The 26384-nt window shown below is 41.3% G+C and overlaps 1 long non-coding RNA gene across 1 annotated transcript; it reads left to right on the top strand.

The window, feature by feature from the left end:
• The first annotated feature begins 233 nt into the window (after positions 1-233).
• Positions 234-20967, top strand: LOC125004498. Its single transcript, XR_007112344.1, has 2 exons — positions 234-1412; positions 13716-20967. It is a non-coding gene; the product is annotated as an uncharacterized LOC125004498 (long non-coding RNA).
• Positions 20968-26384: the final 5417 nt, after the last annotated feature.

Raw genomic sequence — 26384 nt, 5'->3', positions numbered from 1 at the left:
GAGAGGTTCACTACAAGTGGAGCGTGACCCGATAGAATAGAATAGAATGCGCATGGCTGAACATGATAACATTAATCAGTAAAAGTTCACACAAGACTCAGATAAGTTAAGTAATAATTTATCAAAAAGAATACATTGTATGAAATCATAACATAACATAACGCTAACCGCAAATATATATTAGAAAAATATATATTTTTATTCAAAATAAAATGTTTCATGAAATGACGGATTATTATATTTGTCCAGAAGAATCCAGCTGTCCAGCCGTAATCACCACCTGATGCGCAGCGACACGTGACCGCGTGTAAAAAAATAAAGGTGGTAGGCCCACTGTATTTGACACGCGCATGTAACCTAGCGTCATGACGCGCCACTGCCACCAGGGGTCGCGGCACACCAACATGTTGCTGGTCGGGGAGGTGTGAGGAACCTGGGATGTGTGTCGCCTCCCCGCGCAGCATCGATAAAAAAGGGGAACACCTAGAGAGAGAGATACGCAGACGAGCCGCCCCGGAGCCAGCGGAGACGCAGCCGATCGGCCTGTGGACGGGCGAGCCAACACACCGCTGGAATGTGTGCAGTTGGGAGCAAACACACATGCTCGGACATTACTCTGTGTAGAGATCTTGATCAAGTCCTTTTTTTTTTTTTTTTTTTTTTAAATAGAATAATTGAAAATACAGGTCCACTTTGCTGTGCCTCTCCCGACGAAAACCTATAATTGGAGACGAGCCAGTGACGCGCTGAAAATAACCAGGTTAGCACTTAGAACCGGTCCATTTTGGGGAGGGCCCAACACGAGGGCGCAGCACCATATAGAAGCTCCTTCCAGCTGTTTGGGAATATCCTGCTCATAAAATCGAGGCTGCAGCATGGCAGTAGCAACAGCAGCAGGCTGTCTTTCCACTCCGTCTCCCTCTTCCTAGAATGTATATTGGGTGACGGACTGGGTGCGCACGGGGGATCTCTCGGTGGGAAAAGCTGTTGAAAGGAGGGAGGGCGAGAGGTGGGAGACTGGCACAAGACGCGACACTGTTGCGTCTGCATGTTTTTTTTTTGTTTGTTTTTTTCCCCTCCTCGGACAGACGGGAAAATATAGGCCGGGGGACTGCCCGATTTATTCCAAAAGACAATTCGTTCCCCCCACCCCCGAATGGATAATCTTGCTCAATTTGGGATGCGTGCAACACCAAGTGATCACACATTACTTGGGCGGCGGTGGTGCTGGATGGACGGCGAAGTTCAACTCGCAGACGCGTTCTCCTCCAGGCGGCCAGACAACCATGCAGACAGTGGGCGCTTTTTACGTTAAGTCTCCATATGGCTACGGGATGCTGCTGACACCTGCCCGGTGCACAGGTAACCACAACCCGGCTACTACTCCAAACACTGACAGGCTCTATCAGCTGGTATGTATGAATCGACGTGCTCGTTAAATCTTTCATTACCTGCTCTTAAAGTGAAATAAAGCTGTCTGAAGATATTTCCGCAATCAATATGTTAAGCCTTTGGAGTTTCCTCCTCATGCAGTCCCTGGCGATGGGACTGATGATGATGGTGATGATGATGATGATGATGGTGTGTGCGTGTGTGTCAGAGGCTGGGTCTTTGCGGGCAAGGTGAGTCCTCATTTCATTCAACTGGCCTACAAAGTCCCAGTTTCTGGCTCATGTGACCCCTCTTCCCCAAGTCATAGACAATACACTTCATCTATTTATCTTAGAAAGACAAGAAATTGGTAGAAAATGGCAAGTATTTGAGGAATAGAGATAGGAATCGGCTGCATTTTTTAAAGAATATTGATGCCTAAATGATTAAGTACAAACAGTAATATCAGACAACACGTGGTTTAATAGAGCGGATACAGAATGTAATGTTATCTGAGTATTATATCAAAACTATGGCGTTTAAATATAAATTGCTGCGTTATAGGTGACCAAAAAGTCCAAGACAAATGCACACAACATATAATCTTCAGGTAATAGATTTTATTTTTGATTGTTTATTGACAAGTTAAACCTCTGACAGTAAACTACATGATTTTAGTTAAATTAAGTGGAGGCCCTCGAACAAAAAGAAATCCGGTGCAAATAAATTTGCTAAAACTATTTAATAAGTCAAATAGTGCACACTGTGAATGCCGCTGCTTAGTAACTGCCTAAATATGTTTGATTAGTCAAACCTGAACTTTTCACACACAGTCTTGACAGAGAGGAGTGCTTCTCAATTGTCACAGAAAACCAGAGCAGAGGTTGTTTCTGAGAGATGAACAATGAATGAGCAACTTTTGCCATGTCTCTTGGCTCAGGCGGCCTCATTCTGTTGTCTTGTTCTTGATTAATTGTTTTCAAAACATGAATTTTTCTTCTTTTTTTTTGTGGTGGGTTAAAAATAGAATTAGAAAAGAAAAGAACAGACTTTCAGGGAGAGTCAATTATTCTTGCTGGATTCACCTCTGCTCAAAGACCACACAGGGAGAATTCAAATTTGCAGCATTTCTTATACGGCTCCTAAATGGAGATGCAGCATTTAAAAATGTAACCATTGCCGTGGAACTTACAGCCTAAGCTCTAATTAATTAAAAAAAGAAACGGAGTTGTCAAAAATCACAAAATGCCATGCTCGATTATGTCGAACAAGTATGTCAAGCGGGGAAGAGGTTGTTTAAGAGGCCTGTTTCTATATCTGTCCTGACCCTAGCATGCCGTACATACCTCACTAATGAATTTAGCATCCTGACACTAGATGCTTTATGTAATTAATAGAGCGGACAGGGCCACGGTGGCATCTCCGTGCTGCAAGTGACACATAGGTAAGACATTCGCTGAAGCATGGGATATTTATTAAAAAAACAAAACAAAACAAAAAACAACAAAAAAACACAAGACTCACATGATTAATAAAACACACTTTAAACAATCCTGGCTGACGTCGCTCTTGGTGGGAAGACGGAGTTGTCAGTTTTATTTATTAAGCTGCTAACACTTGATCATACGTTATTTGCAGGCTGCTGTAAAGCACATCGGTGGCAGCTCATTTGTTTTAACGAGCCTGCTGTTACTTGTTGCGTCTATAATAAGTTTGAGGAAAGTTGACGCTTCGTTAAACCTGTTAAATTAAATTTCTTGTGATATCCTCATGCTAATTACCACGATACATCCTGAAAATATACCCAGCCATTGAATCACCTGGTATCACAGGTATTTAAAATCAGAGATAGAGAAGACATTAAATGTCTCTCGTCCTCGACTATCATCACAGATTCCCTCCAACATAGCCCACTAAAGTGCAATGACACATCACAGAAAGCAGATAAAACCACTCCAGGCAAGAGCTATCCATATATGCTGCAGGAGAGTACAAGCCAGTGCGAGTGTGAATGCTGAGGGCCTAGTAAGGGAGGCTTGGTGGAATGAGCCTGGTTTGAATAAGCAGCATGGCTACGGGGAGCTCTGGGATAGTCACCAAGTGTGCTGATTAAAATTGTGATATTAAACAGTGCTGGCTGCTACTGCCTGCCAAGCCTCACTCTCAGTGGCATTTCACATTGTTTAAAAGGCCCAATCGGACTCATCTCACCACTTGCTGCACAGTGTTGCTTACATCTTTTTTTTCCCCCACCGTGGCTGTCTCATATTCTCTCCTCACACTATTTGTTAGCAGGGCTGCAGAGCAACTTTAAATAGACTTTTCCTACAATTCCCCAGTTGTTTTCTGCTCTGGGTCACTGGGTTCAGTCTGTTCTCAAACTGAACATAACAATTACTGCATATACATGTTATTGTGAGCATCATAAAGAAAACCCTGCTAAGGTAAAAGCCTCAGATTGTGTTTACCTCTTCTGTGAAAGCTGAACTCCTAATAAACACATGGAGCGCTCCTCTCCTTCTCGGAAAGTCTGCTCTGAACTCATTCAACCCCCTTTTAAAACGTCACTGCAAATCCCAATAAAACTCTGCCATTATAAATATACAATTCATAAATACTGGAAAGCGTGCTCACTGTTTGTGAAATAATTACCCAGCCCCCCCATCATTAAAAACGTTACACTTCAAGACGCCGCGGTCACTCCAGGTTATTGTTTCCCTAGCCACGACTTAGCAGATACCAAAGTTATGCTTCGAATCACATTCAAGGAGCCAGCAAATGTTGTAGTTTGATCTCAAAAGTTTGGAATGAGACAGAGAGATTAGGGAGGGAGAGGGGGAGAGAGAAAGAAAAGGCAGCAAGAAAAGTGAGGGACTTTTAGGGGCAGCTGTGTTTTATTAACCCAGTCATAATGCCCCTAAAAATCCTTATTGCTCTTGCAATGGTCAACAAATCTCTCGTTGCAACATGCAGAGGATCTCTGAACAGCATACAGGGACTTTACAGCTTGTTGCACTACAGGGACAAGGTATAGCTTAGTGTATCTGAGTAGGTTACAGAAGTTAGATTCAGAAATTTTAACCTCATACCTCATAACCGCTTATTGAGCTGCAGAACACATGAAGGGCAGGATACAGTCTCAGGGGAACTGCTAAAAACGACCTTCGTCACAGGTTTCACAACACGTGCATGGATGCAGATGTTGGAAATGTTAACATCTCTATCTGTGAATCTACACTGTCAGGGGTAAAAACGTCTCTTTACTAACAATACCCATGTGTCCCATTGGCAGATTTGAACTATGTTGTCATTAAATTTCTGGTTCAGGCTTTATAGTTTAATATGCAGACAGGGGAGTCAACACTTCGTGTCCTTGGGTAATTTGACATTGCAATGGAGTACCAGGAGAGTGAAAGACAGAGGCATGGAGGCAAACAGACAGGTAATCTAACAAATAAGACAAGCTGGCAAGCTATGAAGCCCTCCCATAACAATTTCAGTGTAGTGAAAGTATACAGTACAGTCTGGTAGAAATACCAGCACACAGATGGGAGTATAAAGACAAGGTAAACAGTGAAGCATCTTCACAAGAGAACAGCTATTCAGAGACACATAGACAGAGACATACAGGAAAAAGAGACACAGAGGCAAGCAGGACGTGGAGGACTGGGATCCAGGCCTGGGTGTGGTGTGGTGGGCTGTCATGGCTGGAGAGCGGGTGGTGTGGAGCTCTCGATGTTGGTGAATGAGTCATCGGAGGGAGTCTATTCTATTGAGTCTCCCAGTGGGACGGCTGCTGCTGAACGAAGGAAGAATCCTCTTCATATCGAGGGCAAAGAGAGAGACAGACACTGGGAGAGGGAGTGAGGGAAAGTGTGGACGATGACTCAGGGCCATGAACCACATGGTGATTGAGAAGGGAGGGAGGAATTACTCATCAGAGCATGTGGAATCTCATACGGCTATCACAGGACTGACAGTGTGCTTCCCCCATGGCCGTTATCAGTCCCAGAGGTCCCTACTCAACATCATCCAGCCGCGCTTTTACCAGCCGACAACAGCAAAGAAACGATCGGGGTGAGCCCATCTTCAAATTGGTGGGAGAAGGGTTTTTAAATTCTTTTGTCAGCACCAGGCTGCCCACTGGGCAAGACGGGCAACATGAGATGTGCAAAATGATAAATGAATTATTTGCCAAAACTGTTGTGTTGAGTCACACAAATTATTCCCAAATGTCCTCACTCTCTCATGTGACTGACAAGTGTGTGGTGGAAACACTATGTCATTTTCTAACAGAGCCATTTTAATTTCAACCATGGCTATAATGGCTCTACTGATAAGCATGGTTCATTGTCATTCTGTGCATAAGAGCATTTGTCCAGTCACGAAGCTTGCATTTGACCTGACACAGTAGCGTAGTTGCAGTAGGTACTAGAAAGAGTGTAGGAGGCCCCACTTCCTTCAAGAATGCGAAGTATTATCTTGGGTAAATATTGAGGAATTTTGAAACATGAATTGTACTGTCTGCTTGTGTTTGGGTTTTAAATTACAGAGAGTCAATGCAGGCCTCTTTGCTCCTGCTCCAAATTAGGCAACACAGTCAAAATATTTAATTGAAGCTACATTTCAAAAGCAGGAATAACACAAAATGGTTTTATGAATATGAATCTAGACTACGCATTGAACAGGGGGTGACATTTTAGGTCCAGAAGCTACATTTCTTCTTTGTGGCTTATCTTACAAAACAGCTCTTTCATGGCTGTGTAAATCCATCTTTACAGTGATAAATGTGCCACGACAGCGGGCCAGTGGACGACGAAGTTGTACAAAGTGATGACAAGGCAGAGAATAAATGTAGGTTAAAGGGCTACAGGCGTGTCATGCACCCAACTTTATCTGCTTGAGATTCAGCAGCTGAGTCTGTAGGAGTCCTGGATATGAGTAGTGGTGAATTAGCCGCTAACAGATAGCCCCATGATGGAGGGGGAAGGAATAAGCAGAATGCCAGTGCGACTGTGAACAAATGCACTCGGGTCTATTTTATATTTTATGTGAATATGTGACCTCCGCACCTGTCTCTTCAAAACTTTTACACGTGCAGCAACTTCTATGATCTATTAATATTTGCATACGTGGCACATAAGATGGTAATGAGTGCACCATGGTGGCATGACTCAACAGGTGAAATGGGCACGCCCATAACGCCAACTCCGGTCCTCCTATTACTAGTGGCAGCACAGACCCAGATCTTTCTTTAACATTGCCATTAGGGCGTGGGCTGACAGCACTCCAACACCAGAAGAACCACTCAAATCCAGAGCAAACACAGCAGACAAAAGCGAGAGGGCCAGAAAAACTGGTGCAGACCTTCCCTGTGTGCATCCCTCTAACAGTCGATTTAACAATGATACATATGTATGTGTGTGTGTGTATATATATAACTTACAGATAAGTCAGTGAATAAGTAAATAAAACTAAGAAATAGAAATCCTACAAAGAACATAATATAAAAAACAAGGTCCAATACAAATCTGTTCAAATTAAACACCAAAAAGCTTAAAACCTGACCGTAACAACAACATGGTATGCCTGAGTGTTATGTCCTTTGAAATCAATTAAGTCCAGACTCTTTGCATCAATTAAGTCCTCTTTAACCCGTGTTCTGGCGTTCTGTCAGACTGCATTAGACTTCATTTGGAATCGGGTTAAGACACTATAAACAGTCTGCTGGTTTGGTATGATTTGAATTGCAGCATACGTACTTGTTTAAATGATGCATATTAGCACCAGAGTTTGTTTTAATAGAACCAAACCTGCCAAGTGTGAACACGTTCCAACACAATCCAGTAATACTCACACAGAGGAAAGACTGGCAGTTGCACTTACTACATAGAGAACAGCAATGTCACTTCTGGAGGTAATGCTACAGCTTGTGGTGCTCTATTGATTTTCTTGTTTACACAGTTTACGCAATGATTGATTAGATGGTGCTTCAGATGTTTCCTAGCAACCGGAACACATCATTACTGTATCAACGAGCTAAATGTTTCTCAAGTTTAAATGCAGGATGTAAATCACTAGTTAAAACTTAGGAAGGACTTAAGACACAGACATGTTGATGGATTTATGAATAACTGGCTATGACTCAGTCCTTACCCTGTCAAAAACTATTTCATGTAAGGGAATTATGAATTCCAGCATCAATAAATAAACTGTACAAGAAATGAATTCCAATAGCACCACTTGGAAATATCAGGAAGCAGTTTGCTGCAGCAATAAACAAATAAATCATCAGGGTTGTGCTGCACACTGCAGGCAGGTTGGGCTGTAGGTGGACTGAAAGGTCAAAATGAACACTATACATGACTTCCTAGCTTTAGCTATAGGAGAAGGAGGTGTGTTTCTGTCTTTCACACACATATCAAAATGAGATCTTTAAACTCACTGCGAAAGAACTGTGTAAACACACAGCCAGACACTGCCTCTTTACCTCTCCTTTACTCGCTGTTTGCTTTTTAAGCAGTATGACATGTCTGCTTTCAGTTACTTAACATTTCTGCACTAGGCTGAGTTCAGTTGAGTCTGCAGCAGTGCCTCATCCTCTGCTGTTTATCTTTGCGATTACGTTTTAGTATAAGCAGAGTTTCGTTCCATGCGGCCTGCTGTCTGATGTTTGCCTTGTGAGACACTGTTTGCTATAGTATAAGGAGGAATGCAGTCCTTATAGTTGAGAGACGCATGTGCTGAGTTTAAGCTCTGCCTAAATATTTTGAGAAGTCATTCCTCCTCTCTTTTCTCCCACTGTCTCACCCATCATTGACGGAGTTTTGTATTTGGGGTCATCAGTGCACGTTGGCAGACCTCATGTGCACTCTCTCTTTGCATTGCAAAATCTGTTGGAGGCTGAACTCTGCATTTGTGTGCCCCAGTGTTGAGTAACAATGAGCTCCGCGGGGCGATTGGCAGATGTCTGTTCAGTGCTGCAGATACAGTCATGCCGTTGTGTGGAGTCAGCAAAGTAGAACGTGCATGTGTATGTGTGCGCACAAGGGTTGAGGAAAAGCGGGTGTTTGTTTTGGCTGAAAGATCCCTCGCCAAAGAGGTGGCTCCACAGCCAGAATTCACCAAACAAACTTGCGGCAGTGAGCGGTTTAATCTGTTCAACCTCTTCAGAAGTCAAAACGGAAAGGTAGCCGTTATACTTCCCACCTCTTCTCTGCTGTTGTGTGCAGAGAGGGCTGACGGTGAGCTGTGGCAGGCCTGTTTCAGTGTGGCATTTGGTTAAAATTAAAACAAACAGCAGAGGAGGTAAGCTGCTGTTCCCAAACCTCTCTGTAACATTTGCTGTTAACAAGAAAATAAAGTAAACATTTTCAGCTAATCAGGGCCATGACAGAGCCTCATGTTGCTCTGATCTTTTCTTCTACTTGCTGTGGCTCACTTCAAGTCCCATTGTCCGACCCGAGCCAAAATCTTCTAGTCCAGAGGTCCTCGTGCCAAGTTTGGCTCTGAGGATTTTACAAAAAGGGAAAACCCATCTTCCCCAAAACCTTCTTCCATTACAGAAAAGAGATTTTCCGCTTCTATCGACACTGTCAATGGAAGTCATTTAAGCCACTTAGAAAAACATCAGTTGCTGCTTTTTCTGTCTTAATGTTGGCAAAATAATCAGTTAGAGGGTAAGCATGTTCATTCCATAGTAGGTTTACAGAAGAAAGGGAGAGTGTTTTTTTTAGCCTTTGTATTCCCTGGTGTTGTATGCATGCATCGTTGATCTGCAGCAACATCCACAACTGACAGGTCTGTGAAATAGCTGTATAGTATTTCTCACTGTAACCTTTCCACTGCCTGTGTGTGTTTATGTGTGTTTATGTGTGTAGTACATGGTCTAAAGTATTAGATTAAGAGTTGTTTTATGACAGGAGCCACAGTGCAATAGGCAGGCTCAGAAGACCCAGAAATGTGCTTTCTTGGAACTTCCTTCTCATTCCCTAGGAATAAAAGCAGCGGTGCAGGCCCACTGGACTCCAAAACCAACGGTTTTAGAAATTTGTTACATTTGCATTCCAGCTATTCAGATGTGCTTTCGTGACACTCTTATTTGGGGGGAGTTGACAGTGATCGGTCTGTCTTTCTTTGTGTCTCTTGTGCTTCCTTGTCATGCTGGGCTATTTTTGTGTTGACTCATCTCCTCAGCATACGGGACGGGTTATTTTGGAAACTGAGGGTGTGTGATTGCGAACAATATGTACAACATATAGTATTTCTACCAGCAGGAACAGAGTAAATATAATATTTATACCACACTGATCATGATACTGTTGGTCATAGCATGTTAATATGTTTGATGCTGACTGATGTCCAACGTATTGTGCAGGTTTTTCTGTTAAATATTTGGCCCCTGCCATCTGCCACATTTTTTATGAGAATACAATCTTTCTATATTTTATGTGGGGCATCAGAAACCTTTCTTTGATGAACATAGGTCCCTAAGTTCTATTTCTGACCACCAGAGAATTCATGGAACCACCACTGCCATATGTTGCTACAGCTGCTTCTCTCCTCATCTTCAGCAAACAGGTTGCTGGTTGGCGTGAAACATGTCACTATTAGTGCGTCAGGGCTGGAAAGTCATCACAGAGAATTGCAATCTTTAAAATTCTGATAAAAAGAGATTCACCTGTCTGAATAGTCGAATGTGCATTGTGAACTGGTTGGGCAAGGGCTTGAAAGTAACGTTAATTTTTGTGTCCCACACTACGGCTTTAAGTGAACCTATAGGGTGTGGACTGACAGGACTCCAATACCAGAACAACCACTCAAACTTATAGCAAACACCCCGGACAAAAGGAAAAGAAAAACTGGAGCAGACATGTCTTGTGTGGATCCCTTCAGCTCCCCTCTTTAAAAATGAGGATGAACCCAATGACCTCCTTTTAGTCAATCAGCCCGTGACTGCGAGCTCTGGTATGACTAAAGTAAATACACGAGTGTAATCAGCTATCGCATACCTGTAATGGCAATTACCCTCTGTTAGTAATAATTAATAACATGCTACGTCTGCTACATTGTTCAAACTTCCGTATGTGCATATTATATGGCGATTTACTAAAATAGTCATACAATACATTAACAAAATACAAAACAAAATTAAAGGACCAAATCCTGGCATTTGAAAAGCTTGAATCCGCTGCATGAGTCACAATTATGCCAACAAATATGTATTTGAATATCAGAATAATTGTTGAGTAATCTACAAACTGATCATTTAGCTGAACATTGCAGTTCCACACAGTTCCACAGTGATTCAGAACAGGTTGCTATCACAGCTGCTGGCTCCACCTGCATGTTTTCCATAGTGGTATCAATCTTTTCATCAGACTCTTGGCAGTAAAATAAGTAAGTGCTTTTGCCAAAATGTTGATGTTCTTGTGTGAGAGTTCAGTGTGCTCCAACCAAACTAGTTCATCCAAACATGTAAAAGCATAAGTGAAAAAGCTTGTTCTTAAAGTAGAGACTATTGTTTTAAATAGGGGTTTGGCATAGCGGATCCTGGAAATGCACCCATGTTATATCAGCCTCTTCTCAGTGGTATTCATGTTCGTGGAGTACACGACACACGGAAATACACAAACATACAGTGCAAAGAATTCCCTTCAGACTCTGAAATATTGATACAGTGATGAATATCAATGTGCATCACCATCCAATCTCACAAATTCGGTTTACTCATGTCAGCTGACATTTCAAACTCTCTGCACACTTAATTGTCTGATTGCCTCTGGCTGCATTAAGCAGGGGGGAGGATAGAGACGTCTCAAAGCAACATCAGCTGAGGAGATATAGAGACTACAATAAAAGCAGCAGTCTGTATCCTGCCAGCAGAGCCATAGCAACAGTTTCAGCTGTTTCATAAATCAGCCTGTTAAAAGGCACATGCACATAACAGAGTAAACACTCCCCTTTACCCAAAGCTGTATGGGACGATGGGGGCTGGGGGGGCGGTAAACCTGGTTAAACTTTGTCAGTGCACCAAATTCCCCTCATCACTTCTCCCCTCTCCACCTCCATAATAACCTGCTCCAAAAACAGTGTACAAGGCAATTGTCTCTTATTTTATTTATTTATTTGGTTATTTAAAAGGCTGTAAAAGAATCTAAAATGTCGAAAACCTGATTCCATTTGTACAATAAGCAGTCGCTAGAATAGTCGCAGGAATAATTAACACAGATTTATCAGTGTCCTTCTCAGTTTTGTCTGCAGATTTTACTAATGACTCCATTTGCTTTAATACAACAATCCAGTTCAGAATCCCTCCAGTTCAAATGAAATAAGATATATATTGCAGATATGTTGTGTTATATCTAGGTTTTCCGCAGTCCCCCAATTCAACCCTAAGAGTTGCATTTCAACAATTCACAGCAATAACCTTAACATGAAATACCTAAAAGCAACCATTTAATTTGTAGAAATTGTTGGGAGTTGCACTTTGCTTGCAGGGTGTTCAGCTATGGTTATAGTTTAAGCTTGGATCTAAACTGAACACCTGAACAGCTTTTAAGTGTAGAACAATGCAATAATAGGCACTACACATGCTACATTTTGCCTACAGAGGTGATCATTGTGTCATGTTCATAGTCCATGCTAGAGCATGAATAATTATGATCTGTTGTGTACAAAAACGGCATGTTTAGGAATTCACACTTTTCTTTAAGACCAAAAAAAAAAGAAAAAAAAAAGACAACCGCATCCAGCTACTGGCATGTTTACAGCTGTGTGTAGAACAGAACCATGTCTCTCACTAATGTAACTGTCATCAAACTACTGGAGAAATTGCGTCCAAATTTGGGCTCATCTTTGTTTTTGTCTAGATGCGGTCTACTATCAAAGATCCTGCGGTGCTTGTTTTGCAGTATGCTACTCTACAAGGGATAAAACAAGTTTCTCACATCTGTCACATTTTCCAGTATTGAGCAGACATCCTGTTCATTTATACTTTGCTGTCTACTTTAGTATTAGTTAAACATAAATTCAGTTTGCAGTACAATAACTAAAAATGTCATAAAATGCATTAATGTCTTCTGATGATGTTTGCAGGATTTGAAGTGAATCAGCAATATGATGAGACTCGTCAGCTCATCTGTGTCCAACTTGGGGTAATTTTAGGCATGTAGGAAGATCTGACGTGAAGCTCAGGGCACATTCTCTGTTAGCGAAATAGGAGTACTTAGAGTAGAGCTCACATTCCCAGTGCTGACAGTGTTTTGCAAATCTGGAGCCATGATCTCAGATCCCAGATGTCAGAATAAATAATAAGCTGTTGCACAGGGATGTTTGGCTCAGTGGGACGGAGTATTGCACTAGTCAACAGAGACAGACCTGCAACTGTACTGGGACTGCATGTCAGAAATGTTGATACATTTAAATTTGACAGGTAGAGCACTATTCCCCAAAAAATCTTTAAAGAAACGTGGCTTATCAAAGCTTTGGAAATATGGGCCATCTATATATGGCAGTTTACCCTCTCAGTTGCAAGCAATTAGGGTAGCAAATCTGTATGTTGTCTGCAAACCTCAGAGCAAACATTTTTTTATCCTGTGTTGCTTTAGTAGAACTTATTTGGGTAGACTTTGGCAAGGTACTGTGACACAGCTGCATAGTAATATCGTTAGTGTCATTTTGTGTGTCGTTTCAACCTCAACCTGATCTGCTCTTGGTCAAAGCCAGTGGGGGCTGCATGTAAATCTCTGGCTGCCTCAACCTAATTTTATCCTCTTCAGCTGGTTGCCACTACGTTAACTGTTCTTTATGTGATCTCAGAGGTTGTGCTTCAGTTTAAGATAAGTGACTGGCCACAGTCTAGTTTTCCTGGACTGTATTAGCTAGGAGTCCATTCTCGACACTTCCATTTTTCTCTCCACTTGGCAACTGTTACACAGACAACTTAGACGTGAATGTAAATAAAAAGACACCCATGCTAAATGAGCAAAACATTGTAAAGATTTTATTTTATTTTTTTAGCAATGAAGCTCTAAGCTGAAAATCAGTTGAGTTTCTTAATTAAGTTGTCTGTTAACACGAAAAGGCCAAAAGAGACATTTGCTGTTGTGTCTGTCACAGTGTATCTGTTTAGCTTCAGTCGTTCTATGAAAAAAGTGCAAAACATCTGCAACCAAACATTGATTTCACCTTCTGAACTCTTGTCAAACAGATTAACATCTGATTGTGATGTGCCAAAGGGGTATAATGAGCCCTTCTCTTCTCTGGTTCGTGATATGTGCAGTGCCAGAAAATAAAAAGGGAGAAGAAAATACAAGAAGTGATGAATGAACTTCTACTTCCAGATTTACAGCCGTAGGGGTCACCAGTGGAAGTGGAGCTGGAGCAGAGTGGTGCAGAACTCTCCTCCTCCCTCCTGGCCCCCTTCGCCTCTCCCACACCCACCCAATTGTTGCTTTTGAGCTGTGATACTGTATATGGGTCACACTGTGATTGTACGTCCAGGCAGGTGAACATGGTGAACCTATTCCAATGAGCACATAGGAAGAAGTGTTCCAACGATTACCTTTAAGCTTAAGTAGAAACATGGTGGAACTATGCTGTATTTGTAAAGCAAAGGTCATAATTTCAGATTTTTGCTCGCACAAATGTATATAAGTGTTACTTCAGAATGTAGGTTAAAAGAGCCTCACTTTTGTACTCTTCAAACTATGAACTTAAGAATGACATTAGAAAGATTAACTTTAGAAAAATCTGTTACATTTGTGTGTCAATGCATCACCAGGCATGATGTGATAATTTATAGCACTTAATTTACTGCACTTAATTTGTAGCATATAGCATTTATAACCCTATAGAGTCTATACAGAGCAATTTCTGATATAGTGCAGTGCTGTTAGTATATTTTGCAGGTAATTTGTAAAGTCACCAGTATGTGTCTGATTAAAAAATACATAAATAAATAAAAAATAACCATGACGACAAGGCAATCTTTCTTTCTTTCTTTCTTTCTTGCAGAATCAGGAACAAAATTGAATCCTTGAGCGCGTACACGGGTTAAGTTTGCCTTTGTTCCCGTGGGTTTACCTGAGCAACCCGCAAAGAAGAAGTCATATATCCCACAATCTCAGGCCAAGCAGGAAGGCAGGATGTTTTTGATGAAGCACTGCGCTTAATTTAGGCCCAGGCATTCTCAGTATCTGTCACCTAACTCCCGGCGATCTCAACACACAGTACAGAAGGTGCCTGTGTTTGTTAGCCCATGTTTATCCAAGGACGGGGGTCATAAATTTAAGAAATGTATACCAATTTTTGGGGATCCAAGACATGGACATGACCAAACTCATTTAAACTGGTAAATAATATTAACAGTAATAATGATAAGAGATAGCTCTAATTGCATCAGCACAACAGACTTTTGTGCTATAGTGTCTCATTGATATGATTTTATTATGAAATATTAAAATTGTCTGTTTAGAATATAATCCTGTTAACCCTGCCAAACACCCAAAATCTTGATTTCTTCTTCTGAAGTAACTGGCTAGCTTATAGCTCCTGCTTGGCCATTAAATAACCAAACAAGGTGTACGCATTGCCAACAAACAAGCAAAAGCAAAAGGGGAATGCCAACAACCTCTGCCAAAGTCTTCAGCTTGGACTCAGTGTTCTTCTCTTACTGGTACATAGAGAAATTCTCTGCCTCCTACTTTCAAACACAGAATTTTTCCACCCTACATTTCTTTTCTTTTCATAATATATTAGAATGAGCAAGCTCTATTGTAAAGTTACAATGTCCTAAATAGTTATTATATAGAGTTATGTATTTGAACACATAAATATGCTGATATGTTATTGGAAACTAAACTGAGCTAATCTTGTCGTCATTTTAATGCTGCATTAAATGAACATGCCCCAACTTGTCAAAGTGCTTAAGGGCAAGCAGCATCCATAACGAATGGAAAGAAAGGAAGACCACACAGGGGCAGGGTCAGATCAGGTTGTCAGAGACCATATTTAAAATCTGGGTCAGAGTGTAGGCCGGAACCTTGCTTCGACTGTTGCGCCTTACTCCCTCCTCTGCACCCCATTTCACCTTCATCTCGTCCCACTGCCCTATCTTTGTCTTTTCTTTCTCTCTTCACAGCTTAATCTACTCAGTTAGGTTTTCTTTACACATCTTTATTTATTTCATCCACTCCCTCAACCTTCCTTCTGGTCCTCCCTTCTCTCCGTGTTCTGTGTTGCCATCTGGCTGCATTGAGTTTCATAAAGAGCAGCTTAAAATTTAGATCATATTAGTTTCAGAATTAATGCACAAAATGAAAAGGAACATTGCACTGGAAAAAGTAAGTGTCATATTAAAATGTGTGACTGGTTCAGAATGTTATAGTATATGTTATAATGAAATAGTGGGCTTTTAACCATTGCTTTTCTCCCACGAGGAATTAAGAAAATTCAAGGCGAGTGCAAGAGACAGCCATATGATTCATATGTGAGTTCAGAGGTAGACAGATGACTGAGAGTATTACAATAAGCCTGTTCAGTTCTTCCAACAGCTGTTCCATGTTGGCTTCAAACTCAGGTACTAATACTATATGGTAAACAAGTCAAAGAGAGGTTCATATTTTAAAGAAATATATTATCCCAATAACTAGCTTGATGAGGCTCAGATCAGACTGATGTGTTAGGACATGTTTAGCTTAGCACACAGATGTTGCATTTCACTAGCTATCAAACCACCACATCTACAAATCACATGGGTTTACTCTGGTTTTTGTTACTGTGCAAAGCCAATAAGCTTGCAATGAATTCAGACTTTTGACATGCTATAATCAGCTAGTGGCCACAGCTGCTGCTAGTCAGGGGAAGTTTCCATGCATAGGTCGACTGCTCATTAAAGGACAGTGCCTTATATTCTTCTCCAACTGTACATATAGTATAAAAAGTGTGCAGGATATAATCAATAAATATGTACGATTATGATTTACTTTCTTACATCTTTAATTTAATTCAGTTCAATTCGGGCCTGTTCAGACTCTGCGTTAAAATCTGATCTGGGCCATCTGATTGCAAGTGACCCGCTGAGTATGTTCAGGCCTGGCATTAACATACGTTTCCAAATGCGTCTCCAGATCTGATCTCAGATTGATCTCTGTATGCAAACAAACATAACTCTGCTGACGCGGGATTGCCCCTGTTGAGTATAGACAGTTGTTAATGTGACTCGGGATAGATTGCATTCACACATTCACACTCAGGAATGTGGACACATGTGACCCACACAAACTCCATATGTGGTCAGAGATCAGATCTTAATGCAAGGTCTGAACAGGCCAAATCCAAACTGTCTCAAGATGCTTTACACTGTTCACACTTCTTACATCTTCAGTATGTGTAGTGTGTAGACAAATAAACCAAACAATATTGTTAGATATTGTTAGAAAATTCACTGAGAGAAGGGGCCAAACTTAAGAGTTTGACTGAAGTTTCCACATTGCTGCCAGACCTGGCAGGCCGGCAGCAGCTAGAGCAGTGCCCTTGCTGCCATTCGTAAGGGAAAATGTCAAACACTGTACAAATCAACTGGCATAAATGTCCATGCTTCTTTTCAGCTCAGTGGCTCTGAACCTATTGTGGAGCTAATATGGCTGCCAACAATAAGACACGATGACACAGTCCTGTTTTCGTGCTGGAGGCCTCCCAGTTAGGAGTTCTCTCTTCAGTGCGACATGGAGATGGGCCCATAACCACCAGCGGAGCTGAGCTGAGCAGCAGAGTTGCTTTAGAGTCCTGCTGAGACCTGCCAGGCCCACAGCTTTCCCTGCCAGGGGCCTCGGCTTGCAGACAGAGTGAGTTACTACCCATAGTCATGACAAACATACTGCACGCTAATACACAAGCATGCATCAAGTGTGTAGACATGTAGGAGCACACACAGCTAGAGCACACAGTAGAGTATACTGTATCTCGGCAGTCATAAACCAATACACAAGACAATTCCTACACATACAAATACAGCGAGCATAGCTCCACTGGACCAATGATATGTAAGTTCACTGCATATACAGCTATTATTTCCCCACGTTGTTATTTTATAGCTGGAACTACAGTGACCACTTGAACACACACGTGGGGTATGTGTACTTTCATAGATATGCAAACAAAACATATGCTCTCCACCTTTGCACACATGCAGTAAAGTCAGCATGTCCTCCAACAGAAGCTCTATCTGTCAGGGGTAGTTGGAGATCAAGGTCCAGCAGCTGCTGGATCAGCTGGATTGATCTGTCTGGGTAAACATGAAGAGTGGAAATGAGTATGTTTGTGATTAAGGGCTTAACAGGAGGTGTGCGTGCGTGTCAGTGGGAAAGAGAGGGAGGTAGAGATTCAGTTTGTGGCAGTTTTTATCCTGTACAGTAGAAAAGCAGTGTGTGTATGGACTCCATGTGTTCCTCCAAATGAATCTTTTTCATTGCTCCACAGACAGCAATCGCCTACATAAAGTCCAAATATTAAGAAATGAAGCATATAGTCTTTGAGAGAGCTTGCAGAGGGGATTAATTCAATGTGGTTGTGGTTCAGTGCAAATGCTCCGTATATTTTCACTTAAGTCTAAACTCGCTAAGGCGATTTCCATGTTGATAATGTGCTAGTTATAATGTATGTTTCCATGCTTTCCTATGAGTTGATAGTTGATATCAAACCCTTACAAATTCATTTAGCATAACAAATGAATTAGTGACAGGGAGCCAGGGTTGTTTTTCTTAGCTCACATAAAACAAGGGTTTTTTCTCCAACAAATTAGTTTTTCCAAAATCTAGGAAATTAGCCTAATATTGTGACATAATACAGTCTGAGTTTGTGGAGAACTGCAGTCAAAGGAAATAAAGCATATGGTTAACGTATAGTTTGGGCAACTTGTGTGGACAATATTTCTTCAACCCAGTTGATATTATTCAGATTGGATCAACTGTTTGATTGTATTAGAATTATTATTGCATTATTATAACAGATTACTACCAGACTGAATAAAAAAATCCACTTCTCGTCAGACTTGACACTTTTTAATTTCTTCTACTATGCAATTTCAACTTCTCAGTTTAAGTGGAACCTGTCATCATACCTCGAACTCCCTGAAGCGACAGGGGCCAAGTTGCACTGTGATGCCAGTAAAAGGTTTTGAAATGTAACACGACTGTGCCAAATTAAAGGAACTTAAATGTACTGACTGTACACACTGAAGGCACACATGTGGCTGCATCGATGCACCAACTGTCCACCCTGGTGTCCAAGTCTGTGCCAGTTTGGTAGTATAGCAGTGGCTGAAGACAACCAGACTGACAAATGACAATGTCTGAGTGACACATTGCTCTAACGTCTGTCCATGTGGACTACTAACAGACTGGTGGGGGGGGCAGAGGAAACATCCAAAGCCAACAGATGTTGCAGAAGTCCGCCAAAATGCTCTTTCAGAATTGGCTGTTGGGGGCCCTGCACCACACCATGCAGCGCCTTTAATTGGAAGACGTAGTTAAAAGTTTCTGGGTTCATTACATTACTAAGATGCATTGAACATAACTGTATTTAGTGCTTGCATGAGAGATGACAAACATTATTTTTCTCATTATAAAGATTCATGTCACAGTCACTGAGTGACTGAGTGAGTGCACAAACAGTTATAGGGTTTGTGTCTACATTAAGTCCAGGAATGTTGATGGTCCAGAGTTTAATAGGATGAGGTATGGGTGTGGAGAGTCCCCTGGAGCAGAGTGATGGTCTTAAAGTGCCAAGAAGCCTTGACCCAGGAAGGCCCTATACACCCACTCACAGGGACACAGCACCTCTTCCTCAGTCAGCACATGCTTTCATACTCTGGCTATGCTACAAAGAAATGCACACTAAGAAACATGATCACAAGAAAGACAAGGAAATAATATAGTCGTAAACACCACACATGCATGAAATTAAACCAGCGTTCGCATTTTCTAGGTCAAACACACATACTCACAGTGGAACACATCCCCGTTGTTTTGTGTTGCTTGTCATGCAATGAGGAACACATGACTTAAATCGGGCACGGTGCATGACCTCTTATCGGACAAAAGCGTCCCACAGAGAGACTGTGCCTCTCTGGCTGTCCTGTCTGCCGGCAGTCATGAGGTCTCCATCCCGTTCTCCACGCTGTGTCTCGTGGTTCAAAGTCCATAAAATGTTTGAGCTGAAAAATCCCCTGCTTTTAAAACATTCAGCCATGGCGGCGCGTTGTCAATAAATCAGCTGCTCAGCCTGAGGAGAGAGGAGGAAGTGCAAAAGACTTCATGTTCTTCAAGAATGGAGTCTTTGAATTCTTTTTCGTCACTTCCCATAAATGTCTCACCTAGAGGGCTCGATGTCTCTCAGTAAGAATGGTTGGTTTGTGTTTCACACATTCACACTAATGCTTCTACACGCCTACGCAGTTTTGCAGAGCTAAATGCAAATATTTCATTGACAGAAGTTGTATCCTGGTTTATCACATTAGCTGATCTCTTTTCAGTGTTCCATAATTTATATCATTTACCTGTCAAAATGGTGATACTTTCTGTATGTTGGAGCATTAACTTGTGTGTTATATCTTACAGGGCTTACTTCTTGACACTAGACGTAGTCTCATCAATTAGAAAAACAACTCTGCAACTTACAATGTTTTCACTGAGTCCTTTGGAGCTCAGTGAAAACATAGCCTAGAAAAATTAGGTTTGTTGCATGGTAGGTCTTATGGGCAAGTAGTTAAAGTGCTTCTGCAGATGGTAAATGGATGAGTAAGTGTTCCACTACCAGGAAAGGGTAGAAAAGGGAAAAGGTAGAGGAGGCAATGACTGTAATGGTTGCTAAACATCTGCACTTTGATTTTGCTGACAGCAAAGGGTCACAACATCAAGGGTCTGAAGGAGGTGTTGAGACACCAAGTCCCACCAAAGCAGCTTCAATGCACCTTGAGTCTAAAAGTCTCTGGAAGTCTGCTGGTGGGATGGAACGCAATTCTTTTGAAAGACATTTCCTCATTTTTCATTTAGATGGCAGTGTAGAAAATCAACAGTCGGTGTTTTACTGAGTTGGAGTCTGGTGACTGTGAGGGTGATAGAATATGACTTTTAATACCCACCAAGTCATTCACTGAGCCCTTGTGACTTATACATAGGGGAACTGTGATCTTGTATGGGATCACAGGACAGAAATCTTTCATAGGTGATCAGTGACAGTGCTCTATGCCACAGTACAACGAGTGCTCTTTAATTTAGCATAACATTCATCAACACAAGGTTACAGGGTTCTGCCACCATCAAGATATGAAAAGGGCCAATTGTCTGGTGCAGTGCCGATGGTTGCATGAAAATGGAATGAAGCATGTTTGACTCGCAGGCCTATATGTGACCGTGGCTAATTGTGGAGTGAATCGAGGAACTAAAGGATGACCCGGGGCTGAGTAGGAAGATGCAAAGACAGATCTCTTTAAGTAATGACTGCCTCAAGGAATTAAAAAGAGTCCATGTTTAATTGCTGGACCATGTATATGAATTATGTACAACATGATGAATAAAGATTCTGTTCAAAATACTGGCATGTGTCTCTTTTCTGCGTGTAGAAAACTGTCTTTCAATTTGACAAAAGGAAAATGTTTCAGTGAGAAATGCTGCATGTGCAGACACACTACCTAAAAACATGACAGTCCATCTGAAATTATTTTTAGCTTACCCACTCTGCTCTCAGCCTTAAGCCCACATCTTTGACAAGGGCTCTATATATCATTTTTTCAGACAGCTTAGCTTTAGCTTTAAGCGGACAATACTCAAATACCAGTGTAACCAGTGCATTTGATTGTGACTACTTTCAGCTGTGGAATAATACAGGTGTAGTGCTCTGGTGAATATTTATGGATGTAATATCTAGTATGTGGGAGCAATTCAAAAACAGTGTCCACAGACTGCAGTTAGAGGATTGTGTATAGATGCAAAATGCACAGCTGATGGGTCATGTGACCAGCACATATCTGTGAATTCTACTGTGGTTCTTGTGCATGCTAATGGACTACAGGGGCATAAAATGTTTTTACCCAGCTTCTAATAAATACTGTGAGAACAAAAATGGTATTCATTCATTTGGTGGACTGTGGGTCACACGCAGTGTCAGGTTTTCTGTTTATGACGAACAGTCGCAAATATATTTCATTTCATTTTGAACATCTGCTATGCATGAAAATGCCAAGAACTGTTTAGCGTACAACACACACAAGCATATTTGAGGGAGCACCAGGATGCCTAATTCTTCAAAAGAGAAAGCACATTATCAGACTTTAGCTGCTATGTAAAACTAGTAGTTAGGCTTCCATTTGCTATGCAAAGTGACAGATTTTGAGACAGTCCCTGGAACTCCAGGAGGAAGAAATGTGTAAATGATCCAACTTGTTTAGCTCAGCTCTTCTAATGATATGACTGACACACACATATATGAATAATGAGTCAGGCATTCCATGCAGCTCTCTTACTACAACATTTCATGAGATATCATATGTTTTATGGTGCTATTTGTGATTTTTTTAAATTTATTTTTTTACATAAAATATGTGTCTTTAATTGCAACACTTTTCAGTACCTTATATGGTGCATGTTGATATCTCAATTGGTCATGTCTGAAGAATCTGTGGTGAGTGTTTGTGAGAAATTTGCTCCAAGGCACAGTTTGGCAAAACACACAAGCTTTTCAAAATATTCATTCTGTAATTCTGAATAAAGGAAATTATAAACTGCTTTGCAAAATGATGCTAAATGTTTCCTATTTATGATTTCAGTTAATATTTCTATAATTCCATAATTAATATGAAACCACTTGTTTCAAATGAACTTGGGGAACTTGGGAAAGCCTCTTTCTAAACAATTCAATGGAAGAATCATTGCCATATTTTAAAAAAAGACTTGAAAAGCTGTTTTACTGAGGTGCCCCACCCAGTGAACTGCCCTTTCACGAAGCCCTGTGGGCCCAGCCCTGGAGCTGCATCTCCAGGCCTATTCATCATTTCTATGCGCCTGACCCAGGTGCTGCATCGGGAGGCCTCATCATGCAGCCTGTGATCCACACCCTGAAGTTGCACTGAAAGAACTGCTTACATAGTCCATGGGGACCAGTCCATGATTTGCAAACATGTAGACACGCCTTATCTTTGTAGCATTTCTGCCAGATACTGAGCAGGAACACAAACTTACAGATAAAACAGCAAAAGCACAACGCCGGATGAACTCACACCTACAAACTTTTAATGCAGCTTCTCATATCCTATATTTAAAACACCCACTGTTAGCAATAACCAAAAGTAGACTGAGGGCTAAAAAGCCTACAGTAACTTGTGTGTTTATCATTAGTAAATACACACAGCTGCTAGCGTCCAGTGTAGCTAGTGAACAATGCTGGCAGCCATACACCTCCAGCACAAGGGACACATTAAAAGAAATAGTAGGAGGAACTGGCCCACGCTCTACAAACCCATCCCTTGTGTATGAGTGTTTAATGTAAAATGTCCTCAGTCGAGTAGAATGAAAATCTTATTGCAAGTCATGTGGATTGCAACATGTCGGCAAAGTCCTGAAGGGCTGAATACAAGATCATTTGAAGCCATCTGAAATTATTTTTACAAGAATCAATGGCTTAAAAGAAGAAAATGCCATACTACTGAAACATGATTAAAGTTCATTTTCAGTTTCAAATCTGTCTTGGACCTTCAAACCTTTATAGCAACTGTAAAGCCTAATATGTGTTAAGTGGGCTTGGGTTTCCACTAGATAAGCTAAAAGTGCCCAGCACGCTGGCTTATGGTTTTGACCATTACATTTCTACAGTTTCTACATTGCATTAGCCGACTCCCTCAGAGGGAGATGATGTTTCAGATGCAAACAGAGTGAGATGCCATGGACTCTTGCTGGCATGTTACATTGCTCAACCTGTTGATCAGGCTCTTTCCCAAAGGGCCTAAACGCATATTTCACTATGCTCTGTTTCTGTTAAAAGTAGTGGCACTATGTGCGAGTGGGTTGGCTGCCAATTGCTAGGAGCTAAGTGGATACATTTACTTAAAAATTCCATTAGATGGGAGTATCGTGGATGACAAACTACATTTGCAAGTTCGTACAAATCAGGCCGCACGTTGACATGATCACAAATAGTGAGTGAGGGATTAGATGTAAAGCAAGCAAAACATCCCATTTTTGCCGTTATAAAACCAAGATGTTGCTAATGATGTGGGTGAAAGGCTGAACTGACAACAAGTGGTTACCAGGGAATGAACCTCTTCGCCTGACTGGGTTTTGCAAGAGTAAGATATCTCCAGTTTCAACAGCAACTCCCTATGGCCTACAGCGACACATGACCCCAACATGGCACTTAATCACTGGTATGGTTGGCTGTGAACACACACACACACGGAGATGTCTGCACACTTGCTTACACAGGAGCAGCACCCGCTTAGCAAACTCTCTCTTTTTTCCGATGGCCGCCGCGAGTAGCAGACGGTTTTGCCATCCCTCTCCCAAAATAGCCACCCGTTAGCACAGCCAGGTCAGATGGTTTTGAAACATCCATGGCAAACAGTGCTTGGGTGAAAGAGGGGCAACGAGTGCGTGTTCAGCTCTTGGAGAGGTAGCCCAGGGTGGGTCTCAAGTGGAGGTTTCTTTCACACTTTAGTGACAATGAGTGCTGGGAAACAAAGTGAAGGAAAAACTGGTGATGTGTGAACATTTGTTTGTTTGTGGGTGCTTGATTTACAGTATTTAAAAATATGGATAGAGATGTAGAGTCTTGACATACAGTAAGCCTCTGGCCTCAGTTTTTCTAATTCAGTGCAGAACAGTTATTTCTCTTTCTTTGTGTGATGAAAAAAATAGCACCAAACTACCCAGCAACAATCACTTGCTATTAAATATTTAACTCTTATCTGATGATGACATTCAACACATCCCTTATCTTTGCCGCACACTCACACTCAAGCATGTTGTAACTAATTTTTGTCCATATGCATTCAGTTCACAAAAGACTCCCCTAAAGTCTAGAAACATCTACACAAAGGTGAGAACGCCATCTAAACATGGCGTGAGTATGCTATAGAGACTGGCTGTGTTCCAAGGCTGTATTTTTAGTTTTTACTGTGGGTATAAATGTCAGTACACAGCCGTCGAAAAGTATTTCTTTCCTTTGGAAAGTGTGCAATCCTTTGCAATAATTGTAACAAATGGATATTGTTAAAAAAAATAATAAATAAATGTATGGGGGAAAAATGTGAGGTCAATTGCTTCCACAACCCCAAGCTGCTGTCTATTAAAGCTCCAACAAACGACACAGGCAAACAGTGGTTTCTAAGAAACTAAGAAATAATTCTTGTTGAATTCATTTGGGTTTTCAGAGTGTAATCAGAACCATCACAGAAGTGATTGTGAACGTCAACTTGGTAGAATTTTGCTGACAAATTTATAGTCTGGAGCAATGACACATGCAATCTGCTTTAACTGGTGTTGTATTGGAATCACTTTATCTGTGCAAATGCACACCTACACTGGAGGACTTGGCTTAAAGTTGAAGCAATCTAGAGCTACGCAAACTGTGTGTCTCCATCACAGAAAGGCATTTGGCATATTGATTCATCAAAGAAGTAGGCCCAGGCTTGACATAGCAATTGAACATGCAGTCTCCTAATGACTTAACCACATCAACTCTTTCTCTTCTGTGTCGTTTACCCTCCCTTCATCTGTCCCTTCAGGCACCAACCGTGGCTAGAGCATGGTGAGTCACGTTGGAACAAAAAGCCCCATTCAAAACACACACTCACACACACAAACTCCTGATCAACTATAGTCAGCCAGCCTTTTAATAAAAACTCCTTCTCTTCTTCACTAACCTCCATCCTAACTTCTCAGTGTCCTGGCAGAAATGTATCACCATGGCCACAGTGAGGCCAGATCAAGCCAATCCCTGTTGTCGAGCAGTGACCAGGTCACCACACTGGTGCTGTAGAAACCACCAGGAGCCAAGTCTCCTGAGATCTTCGCACCACATCACACAGCAGGCTGCCTGGGCAGATGAGAGTGTGTGCGTGTGAAAGAGAGAGAGGAAGAGAGAGAGAAAAAAAGCAGGATTAAAGATAAAAACCATATGAGCAAACCAAATCTATTTTGAAGTACTATGACTTCCTTCCTAAAACAAGGCCTCAGCTGCTCTTTTTTTTTTTTTTTATCCCACATGACACATCATCGCGATCACTCACTGGCCTTTTCACAAGCCTACGCTCTGGTCAAGGGTGATCTGTTCATTTCATTGGCTTATTTTCACAGTGTTGAGGAATATTCTGTCAAGTAACTGCGACTCACTACGCTAAGTCTAAAAAGATCAGGTCAGCTGAGTTGTTTTAAATTTCCCTTTTGTTTATTTGTTTCCTTTTGGCAATATTTTATTACCACTCATCTTCCTCTATTGAGTTATTAGTGTGTGCAACCAACTATAAAGTGCTGTATATAAAAATAATTATAAAAACTTTGCTGGAAAGTGTTGGAAACTAACACAGTAAGTTAATGTGGAGTTATTAATGCGATGCTTGAGAAAACCAAGCGAGTATCTTCTAGGATTTGAATAAATAAATAATAAATAAACAGTTACAATTTGAATATAGCAAAATAATGTAAATCAAGAGAATGACTGTGTTACTTACACTTGTTTATCATGACAACAGTATAAAATATGTTTTCTGTAGGCATTGTGCCAGTGTTCACACTAACAGTCCACATGTAGAGATTCTCTCTGCAGGTCACCAAGTTGAACACTAGTGTGTGCGTGCCATGTTTAGACTGTGATAATAAGTTCATAAAGAGGCAGTACTGTAAGCTTTATGGCCCTTTGATTTCATGATGCTTTGTATTTTGACCTTTTCTAGGGTTCAAATCTACATTCATAAGCTGCCTTTATTTTCAAGCAGGAAGCCTGACAAATGAGAGCTGGTG

The sequence above is a fragment of the Mugil cephalus genome, chromosome 2, assembly GCF_022458985.1.
Source record: "Mugil cephalus isolate CIBA_MC_2020 chromosome 2, CIBA_Mcephalus_1.1, whole genome shotgun sequence".
Lineage (NCBI taxonomy): Eukaryota > Metazoa > Chordata > Actinopteri > Mugiliformes > Mugilidae > Mugil > Mugil cephalus.
Note: the sequence above shows the minus strand (reverse complement) of the source record. Positions and strands in the feature narration are given on the sequence as shown.